This window comes from Balaenoptera borealis (genome assembly GCF_965194805.1).
Source record: "Balaenoptera borealis genome assembly, chromosome: 1".
NCBI lineage: Eukaryota > Metazoa > Chordata > Mammalia > Artiodactyla > Balaenopteridae > Balaenoptera > Balaenoptera borealis.
In genome coordinates this window covers 73,218,069-73,241,953 of record NC_138860.1, presented here as the reverse complement: position 1 = coordinate 73,241,953, position 23,885 = coordinate 73,218,069, and the positions used below count along the sequence as shown (strand labels likewise).

Here is a 23,885-nt window from a genome sequence, read left to right as displayed (position 1 = left end):
GTGATTATGTAAACAAAATAACAATAACAAACAGGTCCAGGCCCGCTCCAATCAGCATGCAAAAGGATGGGCCCCAGAATGTGAATTTTTAACAAGCTCCCCAGGGCATTCTGAGGTGTAATCTAGTTGAGAGATAAACTGCATCCCAACTTCCCAGCCTGACGTTCAGTGGATTCAGCCCAGCTCTCAGGACTTAACTCTTATCTCATTTCACTTACCTTCAACCAACCACGAAGAGGGTGTCTATCTATGCCAGGCGGATGCAGTAGGTACTAGTGATATTAAGGTGAATAAGAGAAAATCCCTTCCAGAAATGAGCTCAGGCTAATGGGAGAGACAAACATGTCCAAATAACTAGAGGGTCCCGGGAACAGAGAAGAGAAGACAACTAACTGTCAGGGAGTCAGCAGGGGGATTTGCATTTTATTACCCATCCAATAAATCTTGGTCAAACGGAAGACAGGAAGGTAGGCAGGTTGGCAGGCCTGAAGGGGTTGGGGAAGTGGGTTCCCCACAGAAGGGACAGCCTGGGCAAAGGCCTGACGTCCTGCAAGTACATGCTGTGCTGCGAGCATGCTGTGTCCTCCACCAGGTTGGAGGCTGGGGGCCTGGAGAAGGGTGACAGGTGAGGCCAGTCATGACCGGCTTGCACACTGGGGCTGGACAGCATCTGACAAGCAACCAGAAGCCTTTGAACAATTTTAACACGCTAAGAGCCTGTTTTAGAAAAGGAACTCTTTGCAATATGAAAGGTGGAGGGGAATTGGGGTTGGAGAGATGAGTGAGGGAGAGCAGCTGAGTGGTGACAAGGGGCGGCACTAAGGCAGCAGCAGGGAAGCCAGACAGGAGGGGACAGATCCAGGGCTTGGAGACTGGGAAGCGTGGGGTCGGCTCCCAGGCTCCTGGCGGCCAGAGCTGGAGGACGGTGATATGTCACCACACCTGCGCACAACGTTCCTGATTTCCTACCTCTGGGCCTTGTTATGCCTTGCCGCCCTCCCGCAAAACCCTTTCTTCTCTGTTTAATCTACCTGAATCCAACCCACCCTTCAGGACACAACTGCTCCCACCTTCTCCCTGAATCCTGCCCGGACCTCCCCTACACTCCTCCTGCGTGACCGCACCTCCTCTGAACACCTTCACCATGACCTGTCTGTGCTGGTCACTGGGCAGTTATCTGGAGATGCTTCAAGACACAAGAATAGCCGATCTGGAAGCCTGGGCTCTGCCGACAACTGTCTGCAAAACCTTGCTGTTGTTAAAGATGTGAGGCCAGACAATCTCTTCCAGCTCCAAAAGTCCCAAGAGCATTGCTTCCTAATGCTGACTTAAAATATCTTAATCTTGCCTTATTATTTAATTTTCCCATGTTTATAATTTATCTTGCCAACAGCCTGTATTCCAAGAACAAGGCCTATGGAATATTTATATGCCCTACAACCTCTTGCACATGGTGGGTACTCAATAAAAGTTGATTTGATTTGACCTGTTGATTTCACCTGCTCACCCTTTTCTGAAATAAGATGTGCAAAGAGCCTGGCCTCAGAGCTGACACACAGTAGGTTCCCGGTAAAGGTGGCCCATCTCTTCCCGGTCACCCCAGATCAATAAGAGTTCAGGGCAGGCTATGAAAGATTAAAATCTAAAGTAGATTTCTCCGTTTCTCCTTCTCTTTTTTAAGTTGCCTCATGATAACATAATTGCCTTTGTCAAAGCCTTGGGTATAAGCACAGAGATAAGAGACCCTAAAAATATCTCTGGGATTCATTCATTTTTCTATTTCCAAAATAAAGAGTTATTTTCTTTTTTAAAGTAGTAGCGCAATAGGGAGGGAAATTTCTCTCGAAAACACTCTCTGTTTGTCTCCACATACCAGAGGGGTCACTAGACATGGGAAGGTCAGATGGTATAAGGGAGAGGATGGTGCCGAGCGGAGACAAAATGGGCAGAGTGAATTCATAAAGCTCCAAACACCCCTCCTCTCATCACAAAGGCAGACACAAGCTGACTCAGAGGATGATATCCAGGGGGCTGAAGGCACCTTGCTCTGCTCATGAGCCCTATCTCGCTCGGCAGGAGACAAGGAAACATAAATAACTGAAGAGCATTTTTCTATAGACAGGCCATCCGCCATGATGGCCTAAGTGTGGCCAATCCCATCTCAAAAGCTCATTCATACATTCACTCACTCATCTAGTCTTCATTCATTCTCTCATTGATTCAGAAGCATCCACTGTGCACTACACAAGACACTGTGTCTTAACAGGGAGGTGGGGAAAGAAGGCCTCACCCAGCAACATTCATGTTCATAAACCAGCCTACGTGGAGTGTCTGTTATGTGTCAGGCACTATTGTGGGCACAGATGATACAAAACAAAGTCCCCGTCCTCCATGGAGCTCATATGATAGTGAGAGAAACAGCAAACAAAGAAACAAACAGATAAATAATGTCTACCCAGAGGGACTGACCTTTGGGAAACAGAATATAAGAATGATACAAAGCAATGTTTCATGAATACAAAACAGAGTGGCATAAAGCCATAGTCTGTTTATAATATTTAATCACTTCTCAGCTCTAAATCTGTACTAGTTGATGCCTAAGTCTATACACGTGCACAGTGTGTTTATCTTGGAAGCTTCCTGGATGAAGGAAAGAGTATTGAGGGTAGAGTGGAAAAGCAGGTAAGGAGGAATTCCCAAGGAGGGAACTGGTACAAGAAAGAGGGAGGCCATTCAAACTCTTTGAGGGAAGGAAGCCAAGGCTTGGAGAAGGGATTGAAGCCGCCTCCCATGCATCTACAAGGGAACAGCCTCCCTGGACAGAGGCCAGCTTGCCGGTGACTCCAGCACAGCTCGGGATGAGAAGTGCATGTGTGGTCTCACTCTTAACCCGGGCCTTGGGCCCCAACACCAATCCTCCCTGCCCTTGGCCACCAGAAGCACGTTAGAAACACCCATCCTGATATACCTTCCCTCTGCCTCTCAGCTTCAGAAAGGGGGGTGAGGTTGGGAGACAGTTCAAGGGCTGGTGCGGCTCTTTCACCACTAACAAGGTATGTGACAGCCCCCAAAACAGAACTCCAGGTACCAGCAGCCCTGCCCCGCCCCCTCCCTTCCCCTAGCCACCCAGGGTGGTTTTGCTCTCCATGTCTGAACCTCAGGGCGCCCCAGGCCCTTGAACAACTGCCTTTACTCCCCTCCCCCCATGCTGGATGTTGTACATACGACAGAAAACCACTCAGTTCATCCCTGGCCCGGAGTCCCTAGACACTGTTTGCCAACCTGAGCAAACGAATCAGTACTTTAACAGGAGCCGGTCAAAGGCCCTTTGTCCCCAAGCCCTCCTTCTCCTCCCCTTCCCCAGGAATGAACTGTTAAACAGACTCAAGGCAAACGCTCCCAGGAGTCAACAAGCTCTTGAGAATCCACAGCCGCAGGTGGTGGCATCTGTGCTTGTCTAACTTCTACCCTGTTAATCTCCTCCTCTTCCTCCTCCCTTCTTAATTTCATCCCCCACTCCAAAAATTTCCCCCAAGTGGGAGAAGGGAGGGTTAGGGTGAGCTCAACAAAGAAATCCCACCATGTTGACTCAGGAACGGCCAGAGGAAGTGGCAGGATTGTCTGGGCTCAGATCGTGAAATGGTCATGATTGGGCAAGGGGTGGGATACAGACCCAGAAGAGGGGGGCAGTCCCGTTTTTCTCCATTCTCTGCATCGGCTGCCCCGTTCTGGGTAAAGACCAGGTTGACCTCACCTTACTGCTTTGGCTCTTGTTACCCTCACTAACCCCAGGGCAACCCAAGGAGAAAAGGCACACGCAGTCCACCACCTGTGTGCCAGATGTGTACACAGCTGTATGGGTACCACTGTGGACCCAGCTGCCGACTACACACTTCCCACAAGTTGTTTTCTCTAAGGCTCAGACAAGCAGAGAAAAGGATTTGTTCAAAAGTCCAGGTCGTAATTAAAACACAGCCTGTCTCTTCCCAATGCCCTGGATGGCGGCCCCCACGGTGACTTTGGCCTCCAAATGCTAATAAGACCTCACTCTGGGTTCAGAGCCTGGCAGCCTGCCTGTGCCCTAGAAAGCTAAGCACAGTTTCCAGAAATGCACAGCTCATCTGGGCATACATAACAACTCTCAACTTTGCCCACCGTTAGAAATTCACCCACCCCTGAAATCTCTTCAGATGATTCTTTATCTCTTTGTTGCATCTGATCCCCTCACCTGTAAAATCGAGATAACAGGATCCAGCTGGTGGAGAAGCGTCCAGAGCCCAAGCTCTCTAACAGTGCTCTCCTTCCTCTGCTGAACGCTCTCCGTGGGGCAGGCATAGGGATGGAGTGCTAAACAAGGCTGCCCTGTCCTCAGGGAGCTCACATTCTCCAGCAGGCAGCAGGCTTTCAGCCAATGACCATAGGAGGGTATGTTTGGGGTATGTAGGAGAGGACTAGCCAGAATGGCCCAAAGCAGAGCCCCATCCACTTGGCTTGGGCTAGAGGTCGCCGAATCTTCTTTCTCTTCCTTCCCTCCCTCCCTCTACACCTGTTTATCCTCTTCTTCCCTCTGGCCCTTTCCCACTCCCTCTACCAGGCAGAGAAACAGAGGCTGGCTGAAATTCCATTCTATGCCTTGCCTACCTCTCTCCCAGTACAGCCACAAGCTCTAAGATGCACAACCTGTAGTTTTGGTTGGAGAGCCGGAATCGGCAGGCTCTGCCACTTCCAAGCCGTCAGTGTGACTCGGAGCTCATCCTTTAATCTTTGGCAGTCTCAGTCTGCTCAGATGGAAGAGGCAATGATGATGCTGACATTCCTGGATTACTGAGGACTAAATGAAAACAGGTATAAGGATTTTGTGACCTATAAGGAAGAGCACAATTTTTAGTTCTTTTTATTTGCCCTGCCTCTGTCTTTTGACCTTTGTGGATTTTTTTTTTTTTTTTTTTTTTTACCCCGAAGGTGGCTCTCTGTGCTCAAAAGTTTCCTGAGCCCTACACTGAGAGAACACTTCTTCCTCAGCAGCCGGAGTCCTTCTGCTGACTTCTCCCAGCTCTGACATCGGCATGACTTCCTCTCCAAAGAGTGTGGCACTGACCCAGGAGATGACCCCGGGGATGCACAGATGGCGGGGCCACCACACAGAGCGCACGCCTTAGACAGGGCACAACCTCCCACCACAATGTGCCAAGATAATGCAAGGGAAACAGTGCTTCTTGTATTAGGTGCCATGGAGGGTAGCAAAGAAGAAAAGAAAAGGTGACCTGATTCAGGGAAAGAGCACAGGACTTGATGTAGGAAGACCTGGGCTCATGGGTTCTTCTTTTACCAAGAGGCCTCAGAAAAGCCACCATCTTTCCCTGGGCCTCAGTTTTCTTATCTTTAATGGAAAAGTACTGCCCTAGATCAGTGTGTTACGTCAAGAATTTAGAGGCTGTGGAAGGGGAGAGTCTTTATTCCGTGCACCTCCTTTCAACCAGAGAAGCTCGCTCTGCCCGCACCTAAATCCAGGTCTCCACATGGTGTTTCAGCATGACAGGGCCTTGCTATGGTAATTCTCCAAACCAGGTATTTTCCAGAACCATATCATTCACAGATACACCTATATATATGCATATATATACATATATGGAACAGGTAAGGCCAAATGAGGTTATGTATGAACGGACACACAAACACACAAAACATACATACACACACACCAGCTAAAACCAACAACTCATTCACATAGTCTCTTTCTTCCTATCTGTATGGTACAAATATATATGTACTTCCAGAAAAGATTTATATTACATACGTATATAGATATATGTATATATAGATATATTTTATACAAATATACAAGAAGAAATCAATTTGCTCCTAAGGCATGTTTGAAACCCATTAGGTGGGATAATTTCTTTTTTTTTTTTCATTAATTAATTAATTTATTTTTGGCTGCGTTGGGTCTTCGTTGCTGTACGTGGGCTTTCTCCAGTGGTGGCGAGCAGGGGCTACTCTTTGTTGTGGTGTGCAGGCTTCTCACTGTGGTGGCTTCTTTCTTGCGGAGCACAGGCTCTAGGGTGTGCGGGCTTCAGTAGTTGTGGTGCGCGGGCTCAGTAGTTGTGGCTTGCAGGCTCTAGAGTGCAGGCTCAGTAGTTGTGGCGCACGGGCTTAGTTGCGCCGCGGCATGTGGGATCTTCCTGGACCAGGGCTCGAACCCGTGTCCTCTGCACTGGCAGGTGGATTATTAACCACTGCGCCACCAGGGAAGCCCATAGACTGCATACTTTTTTAATTCACTCCCATTTTTATGATTCATGCTTTTATTATAGGGTTGGGGATCCTGCTCTGTAGCTAAGGAGATAAGAATGTTTCCAAAGCAGATATGAAGGCTTGACACTTGAGAAACTCCTAGAGAACATGTCTAAGGCAATCAAGACAGAGGCCAGACCTCTGGGAAGCAACAGCACACCCTGCACTGTAAGAGTTACAACAGAAAGACGACAATGTGCCAGGACCCCTTGTGGACACCTGGACTTTGATGCTGGTTATGTGAGCTCAAGAAAATCACTCCACATTCAGAATATTGGGGTCCTAATGGTTAGAATATATTTCATCCCCCAAATTATTTTACTACAAAGAAAAAGAAGCTTGTAGAAGATAGAAAAAAAGGAAATTGGTCTTCATTGAATAGTCACTTGGTGCCAAGAACTGTGGTGTTTCTTATATTCATCACCTCACTAAATTTATGGGGTAAGAGCAAACAGGACTATTTTATGAACTCAAAGAGAACCTCGCCATATTTCAGCTCAGCTTGGTTCATGATGCCTCTCTTCCACAAGAGAGACACTCTGGGAGGGCTGATCCATAAGTTCTTTATACATCCTCTCTAGCACTCTTTTCACAGGAGAAATAAGTGAAAAGATCAAGCAGCTAAGATGGAGGCCTGAGCTCCCGTGAAGTTTCTTGAATAGGCCCATGGCTTTGTAGGAGGTCCTGAGACCCTGCTGCCCACATGCAGGTGAAAGGCAGGAGTTAGGAACCAAGCTGATTCCTTCAAGCTACTAGTCTCTTGGGCCCCAAAGTATCTGAAGGGATCCCCAAAAGAGCTCTCTCCTCTATGGATTTAGGTTAAGAACAAACAGTGTCCAGGAGATGCTTAGACCCAACACCACCATGCCCAAGAGTCTACTCTGATTCCAAAAAGATTGGGAAACAAGATAATTCTTGCTGGAATCCCAGTCATTGGGGGATTTGGTGGGTCACTGTTTTCAGAGTACAGGCAGAAATGTAGGCCATGGGGGTTGGACCCAGAAAGACCCAAGAAAGCCCAGCCAGAAGGACTGAGCTGTAGAAATAGTAGGACAAGGAGGCAACATGGTATAATCAAATAAACTTAGATCTAAGTCCCTGCTCCTCCACTTATTAGCTATGTGATCTTGATCAGGCTATGGCGGCATTAGTTTACTCATCTGTAAAATGGAAATAATAAGGGGACTTAACCTCAGAGAGACACAATAAGAATTGATTGAACTGACACATTAGAACTGCTTAGCATAGTACTGGGCACATGGTAAATCCTCAGTAAAATGGTAACTATTATGATGAGGAGAAGGAGGAGGAGGAGGATGGAGAAAAAGAGCTGAATATGAAATATGAGAGGTAAATTAGTGAAAAAAGAAGAGATGATGGATCTCAGAGACTGGGAGAATCAGGATGAGATAAAGAAGCATGGAAAGAGAAGGACTGGGGGAAACAGTTTAGGACTAAGGCTGTAAACAATGCAAGAATGTCAGCAGTCAGCTTTTTGGTGGTGTTGGCTGTGGATATGGGGACCAGTCCTGCTAATATAATGGAACTAGGGTATGAGTTTCCACATGGTTTAATGGCCTCAGGTTAGGGTTTGCATGCAGCCTATCCACACAGGATTTGTCTGGCTTTACCCAACTAACGGTTCTGGCATGGCCGGATGAAATGCCTTCTTGCTCTATGTATCAAAGTAAAATCCAGGAGGTTGACTGAGGCTTAATTTTCTTCTCAGTATCAATGCATCTGATTTTTTCACCCATGAATTCCCATGACTCCCTCCAATCTCTCCCACCTCCTGCCACATCATCCTCTAGAAACCAGACACTAGATGCCATGTTATCCCTACCTCTACTCTCCAGGCTGATGACACAACTTCCAATATACAGGAATACTAAAGAACATGGCAGCCTCATGCAAACCCAGATCTATCCCAGGGTAAGGGCTTTGAGACTCAGGAAGGCTGAGCAGAAATATAAGGGGAGCCCCCATTAAAATACTGTAGAAGGTTCCTAAATCAAGAGTATGTTTGGAAAGACTGAGATCTTCATTAACCTTGACCCAGAGTACTGCAGACCTCAAAGGGAGTCTCTCAAAGCCTCCACACCATAGACAATTAAGTGGAAGGATGGAAAACAAAATAAATACATGAAAAACCCTAATGCCAACTTAAGGCCAAATGACTGGCCTTAACAGTAGTTTTTTTCCCACCAAAATAAGAAATCAGAGCCACTTTTAGCCTTGGACAGCAGACAACTACAGATCATGCAGCCTTTCCACAGACACTGACAACACTATTTTTAATCAGATATATGAACACTTTGGTCTAGAAAGTAGGAGGGGGTTTTTGTACAGCTCTTTAACAAGAACGCAATAATCAGCCTATCACTCAGTTTCCACCCTCTCCACCAGGGGGCAGCATAGCAGCATGCATTAACTGCCATGTTGACTTGGTAACTGAGGTCATCCAGGCACCGAGACAGGGATTGGCCATATGCCAAAACTGTCTGTCGGGAAAATCTGCTGCTGGGAGTCTGGGAGACCATGTGGCTAAAAAGAAGGAGAGATGGTGAGAGAGAAGAGTATTCAAAAGTACTGGGAACCAAAAGCGTGGCTTGTGGCCTTAGAAGTAGTGACACAAGCAACCTTGTCAGCTGGCTCAAGGTCTCTGTCCTTGAGGCTGAGCCAACACCACCACAATAAGCAATGGAGCCCGTGGTCCTGGGGCGGTGGGAAAGTCTGCAGGGACAATAGGAGTGGCAGGATCTTCTATAGGAGACAGTCTCAAGACTCTGCAGTGGGGAGAAAATGGAAAACAATAAGTGGCCGGCAGAGCCAATCAGAGTCTCTGTCTCCCTGGGGCTCCTGGGGAGCTGTAAGAAGGACCATACAATGGGATGAGAACCGCTAAGTGTGATGTCTGCACGTCCCAGAGGCTCCGTGAGGCTCTGGCTTCACCGAGAAGTGCAGGATAACACAAATAGCTCACCACTGATGGCAAATGTTGCTGGCAATGGGCAGCTTTTACCTCGAAAGGGTGGACTAAGTACTTTTCTTGTTCTCACAAAGCATCTGTTCCAGAATCAGCCAGGCAGAGTGGGAAGAGCCTGGCTTTTGAAGTCTGATAGAACCTGGATGCAAGTCTAGATTCCACCTTTGAGAATTTGAGCAAGCTATAGACTCCTTTGGAGCCTCAGTTTCTTTATCTATAAAATGAGATCATAACTATCTCACAGGATGTTTTGGAGCTTAAATAAGATAATGTATCAGAAGGATCTGATACATACTAGCTGCTCTCAGTAAGTGGCAGCTCTTAACTCCCTTTATTGAAATCAATTTAACATATCTGCCCACGTACGTATTTGTATAAGATCATTTATTTCAAGACAGCCAACTGAGCCAAAAATAGAACTTCATGAGCATCTCAAGGCTCTGTTCTTCATTACTATAACAGATTAAATCAAACTTCAACAAGTCTTTCATATGTTATCAGAGAAGAGACCAATGGACAAATATGAAAGGACAAACACTCCAGAGGAAACAGGGTGCATTTCATTCAGGCAACCATGGCTATGGTCTACCCTAACCCAAAGTCAATATTGACATTAGCCAACCAATGTCGACCAACACCCACTTTCATTGCCCAACACCCAACATATGTTCAGGAAGTCGGCAGCTCCATGTTTGACCAACCAGAGCCAACAGTTGCTATTTGGTTAATGCTGACATTATCTGACAAGTGTTTGGAACAGACCCTTTGCCCGTATCCCTTCAGTTCTCAGATGACTGCCTCTCACGGAGGCTGCTGACCACTTTATGGACCTACACTGAGATGCCCATATTCTTGCCTTGTGCCCCTGACTGTCAGACCCCCCACCCCAAGATCAGTCCACCTCTCCTGTCATTTTATAAATGGAAAGAAACCAAAGCCAGAGAAGGAGCAGTGACTACCCCTGACCACAGAGAAAGTTCAGATTATTGAGAGGACCAGCCAGAACTTGAGGCTCGGTTAACGATCAAGAAATAAAAGAGGTTATAACATGGCCCAGCTAGGGATGGAAATGTGTCCCCCAGGCTCTTAAGTAGTGCCCTAACCAGCTGAATGAGCAGACAGTGTATGTCAGTGAGTCTCTCCTGCTTAGAAGCTTTCGCTTTCCCCTCTCCCTCTTCTTTGCCGAAACCTGGGAAGCTGTCTACCAGTCAGGCCATGGAGCAAAAGACTGCGGTAAAAGCATGGATTCCAATAATCCAAGCCAAGGTGGCACGATTTATATTACAGACTTTCCATATTGTCACACAGACACGCAAAAATGGCAAGAAACATAAAACAGACATACAGAAAATACATGTTTCCTTTTTAGGGAATTAAAGGTTTGGTTTCCTTTGAAAAATGTCAGTTTTCCTTTCCCTTCATCCTCATTAGCCTCCTGGGACACTCTTAAACATACCCAGCAAAGAACAGAGCAGAGGGAATGAGGTATTTTTAGCTGATATTCTGGGCACAGATTCCTATTGTTCCACAATTTTTGGCTTGACTGGATGGCACGTGGCCAATATAATGTATACGCTTACAAAGAATGTATATTTCCTGGGCTCTGTGTGTGTGCGTGTGTGTGTGTGTGTGTGTGTGTATTAATAGTAAGAAGGACAAGGACATTATTGATGATGTTTTGATGGGAAAGATTCTGAGATCCCAGCAGGGGTAACACCGAGCTCTCCATGAATCCCATTTGCTTTTTGTCACCATCACTTTTCATTATTACCGCTGTAATATATGTCCAAAAAAAAGAAAAAGCCACATTGTCACAATCCAAAGCTCCTCATAGAACCAACTGATATCAACTGCATTATATTAGGAACTAGATGTATTCTGAAGACCAGTTCTAAATCATCTGGTGCAGTGACCAGCACACGATAATGTTTAAAACCGCGGTCCCCAACCTTTTTGGCACCAGGGACCGGTTTCATGGAAGACAATTTTTCCACGGATGGGGTTGGGGGGATATGGTTCAGGCGGTAATGCGAGCAATGGGGGCGATGGCGAGCGGCAGATGAAGCTTCGCTCACTTGCCCGCCGCTCACCTCCTGTTGTGCGGCCTGGTTCTTAACAGGCCGGGGACCAGCACTGATCCATGGTCCAGGGATTGGGGGGGGACCCCTGGTTTAAAACATTGCCAGTCACTACTACCCTCCTCCTCCTCACTTGTAATACTTCTCCTCAAGGATCACCCACTCTTGGGTGAAGGGGAGACAAGGAAAGACAAACACTGACTGACCATCTGAGTAAAAATCTCCCACTGTGGCATAAAAGCCAAAGGGAGCGCCATGTAGGACTTTCCCTTTCCATGTGAGGGGTGGAAAATATCTCCAGATAATCTGAATTTCCAGAATGCCTTTAGTTCAAAGATCTCAAAGCATGTGCTATCTTGTGTAACATCTCAGCTCTGAAGTAAAGGGGGGGGGGTGTCAGATTTTATTATCTGATTCTATTATCTTCATCACACAGAAAACTGGAATCACAGCAGGTTGTGGCATTTTTGGTGTATAACAGCACCAAAATTCAGCAGTGGTGGAGCCCAGAGTAAAAAAAAAAAACAGGTGTCCTGAACCTCTGATGCAGCCTCTTTCCCATAACATTGCATTGCTTTCCTTTTGACTTAGACTCCATATGTCTTGAGAGCTCCAGAAAGGTTTCAACAAAGTATGACCCAATGGAAGGGAGACAGTTTTTATCTCTATATATATATTTTTTTCTTTTTACCCTTCAACATTTTACCCTTTTTTATCCTTCATCTCTCTCCTCACCCATTAAAAACTGGAAGACACCACACCCATTAGGGGGGCTACTATCAAACGTGGAAAATAACAAGTTTGGTGAGGAGAAACTGGAACGCTTGTGCACTATGGGCTGCAAAATGGTGCAGCTGCTACAGAAAACAGTATGGTAGTTCCACAAAAAATTTAAAATACAATTACCATATGATCCAACAATTCTATTTCTAGGTATATACCCAAAATAATTTAAAGCAGAGACTCAGATGTCTGTATATTCATATTCATGCCAGCATTATTTAAATAGCCAAAAAGGGAAAGCAACCCATGTGTCCATCAACAGATGAATGGATAAACAAAATGTGGTACATACTTTGGAATGTATTGGAATATTATTCAGCATTAAAACGGAAGGAAATTCTGATACATACTACAACATAATGAGGATATTATGCTAAATGAAATAAGCCAGTCACAAAAGGACAAATATTATATGATTTCACTCAGGTAACCTCAGTAGGCAAATTCATGAAGACAGAAAGTAAAATAGTGGTTGTCAGTGGGTAGAGAAAGGAGGGATTGGGAAGTTATGGTTTAATGGGTAAAAAGTTTCAGTTTTGAAAGATGAAAAGAATTCTGTGGTTGGATGGTAGTAATGGTTGCCCAACAATGTGATGTGCTTAATGCTACTGAACTGTACACTTAAAAATGGTTGAGATGGTAAATTTTATGTCATGTGTATTTTACCACAATTTTTAAAAAAAATTAATTAAAAAAACTGGAAGACACAATGATTGTTCATACTCTACCTCCTGTAACCAAAATCTAGGTGACTGTGTTCCCAGTTGAAAATCTCACCTGCCCAAGCTCCCTTGCAGCTAGGAGTGGCCACGTGAAGCAGTACATGGGGTTCTACCGGGAGGTATGAGCAGGAAGTTCTGGAAAAGCTATTGTTCTCTTGATGAAATGAGACAGCCTCAGCGGGTGCGTACATTTTGCTCTTCACCCTTTCCCTATTTCTGTCCGGAACTAAAATATAACATCTGGAGATGAAACAGTCATCATGGTACCAAAAGGATGAAAGCTTCCTGTTAAGGACGCAGAGCAAGAGAAGAGAAGCCTGGATCCTTGAAGACTTTTGTGAGCAGTTGCACCATCCTTGGACTCCCTACTTCTTGACTCCCTTTCAGTGAGAAAAATAAAATCCCTTTTTAATTAACCCACTGTAGTCAGGATACAGTTATATGAAGCCAAGTATTATATGAAGGACTTCCTCATCCCATCCAAGCTCTATCTAGGGCAACTTCTCCACTTAGACACTAGACTTCACCACTTCAGGCTTACTCAAAAGCTATGTCATATATTTTCCCTCTCTGTAAACATTTTAATATATTGTTTTATTTTCTCCAGTGTTAGGAAAAAAATTATCCTTCTCTTGATCCTACTTCCTCCACCAACTATGTCCTAATTTGCTTGACAAACTTCGTAGAAAAAATTCAAAAAGAAATTACTTCTGTTTTCTATTTTTTTTTTAACAAATTTATTTATTTTATTTATTTATTTTTGGCTGCATTGGGTCTTCGTTGCTGTGCATGGGCTTTCTCTAGTTGCAGCAGGGGGGGCTACTCTTCGTTGCGGTGCATGGGCTTCTCATTGTGGTGGCTTCTCTTATCGTGGAGCAGGGGCTCTAGAGCGCAGGCTCAGTAGTTGTGGTGCAAGGGCTTAGTTGCTCCGTGGCATGTGGGTTCTTCCCAGACCAGGGTTCAAACCCATGTCCCCTGCATTGGCAGGCAGATTCTTAACCACTGTGCCACCAGGAAAGCCCCTACTTCTGTTTTCTATCTCCAGTTCCTCTCCTTCTACTCTCTCTTAAGGCCAATCCAATCAGGCACTTATTCTACTCTTTCTAACAAAACTTTCCTGTAAAAGTCACTCATGGCCTCCATATTTCTCAGTCCTCATCTCACTGAGCCCATCAGCAGCATTTGACATTGGAATCACTTGGCTTTCAGGACCATTCACTCTCTGGTTTTCTTCCTATCTCACTGGTCACTCCTTCTTGGTCTTCTTTCTAGTTTCCCTCATCTCCCTAACCTAGAAATATTTCATCCCCTTCTCTGTCTAGACTCACTGTCCTTGGTGATCTTATCCAATCTCATTACTTTAAGTATCATGTATCTGCTAAATTACTTTGAAATGTCTATCTCCACCCCAGATCACTCTCCTAAATCGAACTTACATATCCACTCAATACCTTCACTTGGATTTCTAATTTCTAAGTCTCAAACTTCAAACTAAAGTAGAATTCCTGATCTTTTCCCACCTACCTCACCCTGACTCAAATCTGCTCCAAACAACCACAGTCTCCACTTTTCTGTTGATGAGCGGCACCTACATCTTTCCTGTTGCTCAAGACAAACGTCTCATAATCATTCTTGACTCCTCTCTCCCCCACACCTCATATTCAAACTGTCAACAAGCCATTTCTGCTCCACCTTGAAAGTATAACCAGAATCTGATCACTTATCTCCATTACTCCCTCTGTAGGCCATGCTTCCATCATATTTTCCCTGGATTACCTCAACAGCTTCCTAAATGGACCACCTGCTTCTTCTTGCCACCTGCCAGGTTGATTTTTCAACACAGAAATCAGGGCGATCCCATTAAGAACTAAATTAGAGCATGTCACTCATCTGCTCAAAACTTATTCCCATTTTATAGATGAGAAAATAGAAGCTTGTGAAGGTTTAAGTAATTTGCTCAACTTTACACAGCTAGTAATTGGGGGCGGGGGGCCAGGATTCAAATCAAGTCTGTCAATGCTAAAACCCACCAAAGATCCATTGTATCATTGTTTAACTTAGCTCTGAGGGCTGCCTAGTCAAATGGTAGGATGGTACTTTACAAATGTAGTCTATGTGACTACAAGGCAATGCTTATCAACCACCAGTATCAACCCAAGCTCCAGATACGGCAGAGGTAGATGAATGAGGTTCATCTACACCTATATTGTAATATCAGTAAACTCTACTGAAATATTATACCTAGAAAGGAAAGGCCAGATGTTGCCCTCCACTTCTTGAGAGAGAGAGAGCTCAGGCTCTGAGATCAAAGGCCCAGGCCAGGTCTAACCCAGAAGAGCATCAGCCTTGGAAACGTGTGAGAAACAAGCGAGTGGGAATTGGGGGAAGAACAGAAAAGCCAGGAGGAACAGTGGCGAGTGTGCAGCAGCAGCCAGCAAACCTCCACCCCAACCACAACATTCGTGTGCAAGTCTGGGATATAATTTTCATCTTGGATGCCTTTCATATGGCTCTGCTCCCCACAGCCAGCTCCATTCAGAGGATTAGAGAACAGGGACAGACATGAGGAGCTAAAGAACCACAAAAATCTCTGTGAAACAGGATTCCTGGCTTGGAATCACAGTGACCAGTTATGTGTACAAGTTATGTGGACAGATGTGAGTGCATACACACACACACACACACACACTCCCTTAGATTGGGGATCCAGTTTGGTTTCATAGCATACTACAGCCGGAAGTTAAAAAAAAAAATTTATAACAACCCCTCCCTACCATGGGAATAAATAATGACCAGCTAGGGTGTCCCCAAGCCAGAGGAAGTCTTGAAGGGAACATGAGCTTTTAGAGGTGTCTCTGTTGCACTTAGGGCAGTGAGCTCTCAAGGTCTATAAGAAGGGATCAAAGGGAGAATGCTAATAAAGTAGTCCACCACCTCCCTGCTTCTCAGAGACTCCGGGTTCCCAGGTAGAATTTTAAGAACAATTAGGAATTTGAAGACTGGTTCTTCCAAGCCAAAACCTAAGGCTGGAGGGACCTCGTTCCGGTTACAGGAGAAATGCCTGCCTTCATCACTGGGTGCCAGGCAGATTACTTCAACTAGGCACAAAGACAGGGGTTTGTTTTTCATTTGGGCAAGGGAGTAGGCAGAGGAGCTTTCATGAAGATGCCTCTCTAAAGGCCTGTAGGCCTTGCCCCAGTCCACCAGGAAGAAGGGACTTCTAAGGAAAAGGCAAGAACTATTTTGCACTTGAACATGAGCGTTTCTCCGAGCCCTGCTCATTTCTTCACTGTGAGGAAGGAGCTGCATATACTAGCATCAACCTCCGTCCCAACTGTACCAAGAAGAGCCACACAGGAAGAACATTTGGTAATTGTTATTGTCACTGAAACATATTGCTACCTAGACTACAGTCGTGGGCTGAATCCCTCTAAGAACAGGTCAGTAGCCCCGTGAAAAAAAAATTCTTTGCCCAAACTGCAGCCATGGGAGGGGAAGAGAAAAAGAGGGGGAACATACACCACAACACATCTTCACCAACCAGAAAACAACATAAAGGTCATGACCAACTAATTTATGGGCACGCTTGGGGAAAAAATAATGAATTTTGCAGCATTCCTCACAAAGGGACACAAGGTCTTCACAACTAGCAAATATTGAAAAGGAAGTTGGGAAACTCAAATTATAGATCATTATGGAAAAGGTTTTATTCACACATATAACAAATAACTGTGTAGTGCCTACGATTCTAGCTGCTGATATCGAGGCACCATTCTAGGTGCTAGAAATATAACAGTGAACAAACCAAGCAAAATCCCAGCCCTTGGAGTTTACATTTGATTGAAAACAAACAGACACCAAATAGAATGTCAGAGGAGTGCGGTCGATTAAAAGGAAGGCATAAAAGAGGATGGGAAGGGTGCCAGGGTGAGGAGTTGTAATTTTCACTGAGTAGCTGATGTTTGAGCAAAGATCTGAAGGAGCTGGTGAGGAGTAAGCCTTACCACTACCTGTGGGAAGAACCTTCTTGGCAGAGAGAACAGCAGGTGCAGAGGCCCTGGGGTAGAAGCAGGAAACAGCATGGAGTCCAGTGTGGCTGGATGATGTGGGCAAGGGGTAGAGTGGTAAGAGCTGTGACTGGAGAAGTTATGGGGGAGAGGCTAGATAGGCCAGAGAGGACCTTGCAGATGACAGTGGGGACTTCAACTTTTCCTCCGGAAGCCAGTGGAGGGTGTTTTGCAGAGGAGTGATTTGCTGGATGAAGTTTTTCTTTTCCTTTTTAATTTATTGAGGTAAAATTCACGTAACATATTTCAAAGGGAACTATTCAGGGGCATTCAGTACCTTCACAGTGTTGTACAGCACCACCTCTATCTCATTCCAAAACATTTCCATTACTCCAAAATAAAACCCCTTAACACATTAATCAGTTTCTCCTCCCTCCATTCTCCCCTGACCCTAAACGTGGGCAACCACCAATCTGTGTTTTGTCTCTACTGATATACCTATTCTGGATATTGCATATAAATAGAATCATACAGTATGTGTCCTTTTGTGCCTGGCTTCGTTCACTTAGCATGTTTACTAGGTTCATCCACGTTGAAGCATGTGTCAGTATTCCATTCCTTTTATGGTTAAGTAATATTCCATTGAATGGATATACCACACTTATTTATCCATTCATCTACTGATGGACGTTTGGGCTGTTTCCACCTTTTGGCTACTGGGAATGATGTTGCTATGAACATACACGTTCATGAACTTGACTGGGTTCCTGTTTTCAATTCTTTGGGGTATAAGGATGACGTTTTAATGGGATAAAGTTTTAACGGGATCACTATCAGTGCTGTGTTGAGAGCTATGTGTAGGGAGGAGAAGGTCAATTGGAGGTTTTTAAAATACTCCAGGTTAGAAGAGACAGACACTGAGAAGAAGTGACCAGGAGACAGGAGAAAGAACAGGAAAGTGTAGTGGACGCCAAGTGAAGGGAATGTTTCAAGGAAACAGGTGGGATGAAACCCATCCAGTGCTGCTGACAAGTCCAGGAAGATGAGGACTGAGCACTGACCACTGGGCTCAGCAATGTGGTGAGGGAGGGTGGATGGCCGGGGGGGGGGGGCGCAATGGAGTGGGGGACATGGGGACACAGGAGTAAACAGCTCTTTCAAGGAGTTTTGTGAAATAGCATAGAGAAAGGGAGTGATAGCTGGACGGGGATATAGGGTCCAGGATGGTTTCAATGGGAGTAATTATGGAATGTTTGCCAACAGGAATGATGTGATATGAGGGGAATCTTCAAGATGGACGTCAGAGGTAGGGGAGACATGCTGGAGCTGGAGCGACATCCACGGTGAAGGAGTGGGTATCCCATGGGACCCAGCACACACATGGAGTAAGAACTGGCCTTAACTTAGAGCGAGGTAAGCCTCCTGGGTGCTATAGGTAGAATTCTTGGAAAGTCATACTGAAAGGAGCCCCAGTCTGGACCACTCTGGATTGTTTGATCTAATCAAAAGCAGAGCCAAGCTTAAGTCAAAACCACATAAATCAAAGCACTAATATTTGGCAATGAATCTGCCAAGTAATTTTCCTTTTTTTTTTTTTTTTTTCTTAAATGGGACTTTTGAGGTAACTTTTATTTTGACTGATTGCTTGGTTGATTAAATGACAATTGATAAAAATTGGGCTTTATTAATTTTTTTGCAATTATAGTTTCATTTTTTAAATTTAATTTTATTTATTTTTTATACAGCAGGTTCTTATTAGTTATCTATTTTATACATATTAGTGTATATATGTCAATCACAATCTCCCAATTCATCCCACCACCACCACCATCCCCCCTCCCCACTTTCCCCCCTTGGTATCCCTACATTTGTTCTCTACATCCATGTCTCTATTTCTGCCTTGCAAACCGGTTCATCTGTACCATTTTTCTAGATTCCACATATATGCGTTAATATAAGATATTTGTTTTTCTCTTTCTGACTTACTTCACTCTGTATGACAGTCTCTAGGTCCATCCATGTCTCTACAAATGACCCAGTTTCGTTCCTTTTATGGCTAATATTCCATTGTATATATGTACCACATCTCCTTTATCCATTCGTCTGTCGATGGGCATTTAGGTTGCTTCCATGACCTAGCTATTGTAAATGGTGCTGCATTGAATACTGGGGTGCATGTGTCTTTTTGAATTATGGTTTTCTCTGGGTATATGCCCAGTAGTGGGATTGCTGGGTCATATGGTAATTCTATCCAAGTAATTTTCCTTTGCCTCAGATTTACACTTCTTGTGATGCTCTTGGGCTAACATTAAAGCCACAGTCATGAATGCTGGAGCAGCTGGCTCAAGAGTGAGCGGAGAGACTGGATAAACCAAGCCCTGCACCTCACACAACATGCAAAATATTGAGGCCTTAGGAATGGCTTTGAGAGAGATTGTTACTGTCTCAGTAGGATTGCTAGTAAATATTCCCACATCTACTGCAATATGTACAAATAGGAAGTAAGGTGGAAGGGATGCTAAATATCTTTTTATAATATAATTTAAAGGGAAATGATAGTGTAGTGGGAAGAGCACTGAAAGGCATGAGTTTGAGACCCCACTCTACCACTTACTATCCGTGTGACCTCAGTCAAGCTAACTAATTCTCTGAGCCTGAATCTCTCAACTGAAAAATAGGGTTAATGAAAACCACGTCACCAGTTTTCAGCAGCAAATGAAGGGATATCACTAAAAACAGCTTGTAAAACAGTCCACGTACCAGGTTTTATGTACATGTACATAGCCTGGTTTTAGCTATCTAGATGTGCTTCATATTTTTATGAAAATTTTTGAAAGCTATTGCAAAGACCCTATGACAGGCAACAAGAATCTCCAGAAGGGAGCCATGCTTTCTATATACTGGACCCAAAGTCAAAGAACAGGACAGAGAGAAATCCCCAACAGCTCAGGTGTGTGGCCTCTTCAGGAGTCTAGACTCATTACCTCATCCCTGGCTAAGCCACCAAAGGCTCACCAAGAGCTACCCAGAGATGGATCTCCTGTTTCATCATTTACCTCCATTACCTCTTTAAGCACACTTCAGTCCCTTGGAGGGTCTGAGACAAAAGAGGGTGAGATACTCTGGACTCTCAATTTGGAGACTGGCTCCAGAGGGTGTTACCTATCCCAGTGCTGAGAGCAGGGCTACATGGGAATATCCTGCTGAGAACCAGCTTCTCAAAGGCCTGTTTGTACAGCTCTGTATTTCCATCCCCACACTAGAGACTGCCAGGTCAGTGTTCAGCAAACTAACAGAATAAACATGGGAACTGTCCCTGCACCAAAGGACATCAGGATTTCAGCCCCACTAGACACCTCCCTGGGCGACCCTCCAGATCAGCACTGTCCAACAGAACTTTCTGCAATGATATAAATGCCCTATATATGTGCTATCCAGTATGTTGGCCATGAGCCAACTTTACATGCGCCTAGAGAAAGTATTAAGATGCTTGAAGGTGAGGCAAAAGCAGGAATGTGAAGACCCTGGTGTGTTCTTATTCACAGTTGCATCCTGCCCCCTCAACTACATGGCATGGCTTCTGTTCTCTCAGCAAACTAAATCCTGCCCGGCCTTTAAGGGTCAGCTCAAGCCTCAAACGCCGCTATGAAGTCATCCTTGCCCATTCGGCGCTCTCTGTGGCTCATGTGGGTACACTGAAAACAAGAGCTACAGAAACTCACAGAAGACTCAGGAAACTTCCAGTTGGGGACAATCAAGGCAGTATTCTCCAAAGAAATGATGACTTAAACGAGAACCTTAAATAATAAGTAGAAAATCTGAACGGCCTGTTACAGTGTCCTACATGCCAAATGGAGACTCTAGAGTGAGCTAGGATGCAGAGACAAAAAGCCCAAGGTGAGGTAAGCAGGTAAAAAAGTAGACTAGCTTGATTGCTACCTGCTTGGCGCAGAGGAGTATCAAGAGATAAAATATGAAATGTGTGTTTCCTGCGAGATGTGAGGCCATCTTGAGCCAGATAGAGAGGGCCTTGAATGCTAAGCAGAGTCTGACCACTATTTCATAGGAAATGCGAGTCCACACGTTTTGGAGCAGAGGCAAGCAACACTGTAGGAGGAACCCTGTCAGGCCAGCATGCAGGATAGATGCAAAAGAATCCTGGGCAGGCGTGGACCACTGCCATCTCATACCCCACACACTTCTGTTTCCCAGGAGTCACTTCTCCCCTTCCAGCAGTTTCGAGCCCAGTGACCCTTGCCTTTTCTGCCAGTGGAGGAGCACCACAGCAGACACCGTTGGTTGCCTTCCCAGTCGCCACTTCTACCTCACTAAGGGAACCCCAATGTCGATGGGCAGCAATGTACCCCATTCCAGGGATAAGTCACGAGTGATCTTAGCCAGGCAGACCAATCTCTCCCCGTTTGCTGGTGACTAACCTGGGGGCTGGGTATGTGGCCCAGTTGTGGCCAAAGAGATATAAGGGGAAGTCTGCTGGGGACTTCAAAGAAAGACTTCCCTCTCAGAAGCAAACAGCGAAGAAAGCTCTAGTCCCAGCCCTTTCCTTCTCACTCTGGGCCCTATCTTATGAGGACGTGAAGCCACCTTGCAGGCACTGGGTGACAAGCAGGACAATGAAGTCAACACATGGAGGATAGAGGGTAGGAATTTGGAGGGAGGTTGGATCCAAACCGTGGATGACACGGTTGAACTGCCAAACCAACATAGAAATGCATCCCTTCCAATTTCTGGTTAAGTAAAAATCACTCTCCTGTTGGTTTAAACCTACGATCATTCATTTTCATGTTACTTGCAGCCCAATACCTACTAAGTCATAGAGTTCACCTGGGATTTGGTCCCAGAGCTGACCTATGTTTTCTATTGCATGCTGATCAAAGCCTCTGGATCCTGCAGGACAGCCCGACAGCAGAAGGCACAGTGTTCCAAGAGCACAGGAACTGGACAGTGGCCAAAACTGAGAAGCAAGGGTCACTAAGACCAGCGGCTGCTGACCCCGTCATAAAAAGGAAGAGAACCACACTTTATCCTGCTGCTGGGCAGGTAGAAACACCTGGAAGGAAGAGGATGCGCCCAGCCAGAGGGAGGGCTCAGGGCCCCGGCTGACCCATCGATGACCACTCAGCTCACCAAGTGCCTCCGTGCTGTAAATCGAGTGGAAAGATTCCGCCCACCAGCTCGGCCCGGGGCGTGACAAGCTGGGTGTGTTCCCTGCCAGACCCTCACTGCCTATCATGCTTTACGGACGCGAAAACAAATTCCACCATATGTTAAAGTTAATTGCAAACATTTGCTGCTGAAGAGGACTCCATTTTTCAAGAGCCCTCGGAGATCTGGTTACACCGGTGGCTGGAGCGTCAACCAGCCTCATTCACTCATCAGAAGCAGCAGGGCCAACGTGAGGGTGGCAACCAAACTGTGGAAAGGACCCTCACCCACTCCTCCCTCCCCTGCCATCCAGCCTGTCCCCGCCTCCGCTGGGCTCAAACAAGTGCCTACCCCAGGCCCAAGAATGTGCAACAGCCCTCACCTCCATCAGCACAGATGGAAAACCACTGTGGGGGAGCTGGAAGGACTGGGGCTGCGTGGGTGGAGAGAGGCGATGGCAGGAAGGGGCGGAAGGATGAGGATGGCCTGGGAAGCGAGCTGGCTGAGTTCCACTGTCCGGTGAAATAAGAGGCACAGAGAAACGCAGAAGCCCCCAGGAGGCCCAGAGCAGTCAGGCTAGTTTGTTAGGGGTCCGCCTGGGGATATGAGCGATAGTTATTGATGGTGTGGTTTAGGAAGAGGCTAGTGAGGGTGAGCCTGGGGCTGACAAGGCCCTCAGCTGTGAATGCAGCCTGGGGAAGTCCCCAGAGTGATGGCTGTGAAGAAGGCAGGACTTAGGTCTTCCGTGAACATTCCTCTACGGCCCACGGAGAGGTATTTATAAGCACATCCCTGGCAGCATGGGGAGAGGAAATAGAGGACTTTGTACAGCTCAGCCTATGCACTGCACCCACATTCCCATCTGTCCTGGGAGGAGCACTTTGTGGTTTGGATTTGCACCAGCCCAGCTGGAGACACGAGGTGGGAGGAGCCACAGCACTAACTGCTCTGGCGCAGGTAAGAGCACCCCTGAGGGGGTGTGAGGAGGATTCTGTGCACTAGCCATCTAGGCAAGTCCCAGTGTGCTGTGTCCAGCTGATGGAGAACTCTTCCTGAGCAAGCTCTTGGAGGAGGGATGTGTAAAGCCATCACCATCACTGAGTGACCTGTCACGCCTAGGGACTCATTCCCCCGCCCTTTACAAAGGACGAGTAGCATGTGTGGTCTAATGAAGGGAGCCTGCTTGACAGCTTCATAGGAACCCAATACCACCCAGAAGCCCCTCCTAACAGCAAGTCCTGAGATACTCTGTGTCCATACAAAGACCATTCATCCAGCGGATACAAATGTGCAATCGACTCACGGGGAGAAATTTTTCAAGAAAGGCAGGTCAACCCATCAGGGATCCTTTGGAACCTGTCCACTGAGGCAAATCTCACCTTCCCATCTGGGCTCCTATGAGCACCTACCTGCCTAATTCTGCTATCTTGTCTCTCCTGATATGAATGTGGCCCCCACCAAACACATTGCATCTTATTACATACATTATCTTATTTGTAATAAATATGCATTTATTAAGCACCCACTGTATTGAGTCACTCCATGTGATGAGTATCACAAAAACATAGACTGTTCCTTACACAGGGAAGTCTAACCTCTAGTTGGAGGTTCAGAGCACAAGCATGAGAAAAGCTAAGTGATGATACAAGAGTTAAATAAGATGAGGGTGCAAGAAGACATTCAACACATTGCTGACGACAAATCTGGCACCTCTGGGAGAACACACAGGACCACAGAGGGATGCCACAAGGTAGTACCACGTGAAGACAAGAAACAACAAGCACTAGCAACTCACGCTCCCTGAAGCTTTACATGCCCAAGACACTTCTCAAGGTGCTAGATGAAGTCACTT

General features: G+C 45.8%; 1 protein-coding gene and 1 long non-coding RNA gene across 2 annotated transcripts in view; one reads left to right on the top strand and one right to left on the bottom strand.

Annotated features, from left to right (window-relative positions):
- LOC309636003 overlaps positions 1 to 23,885 on the top strand; it is a 702,830-nt gene that overhangs the window by 313,744 nt on the left and 365,201 nt on the right. The window lies entirely within an intron of this gene.
- The window catches only part of LMX1A (LIM homeobox transcription factor 1 alpha), a 153,318-nt gene that overhangs the window by 48,098 nt on the left and 81,335 nt on the right, over positions 1 to 23,885 (bottom strand). The gene's annotated exons all lie outside the window — the stretch shown is intronic.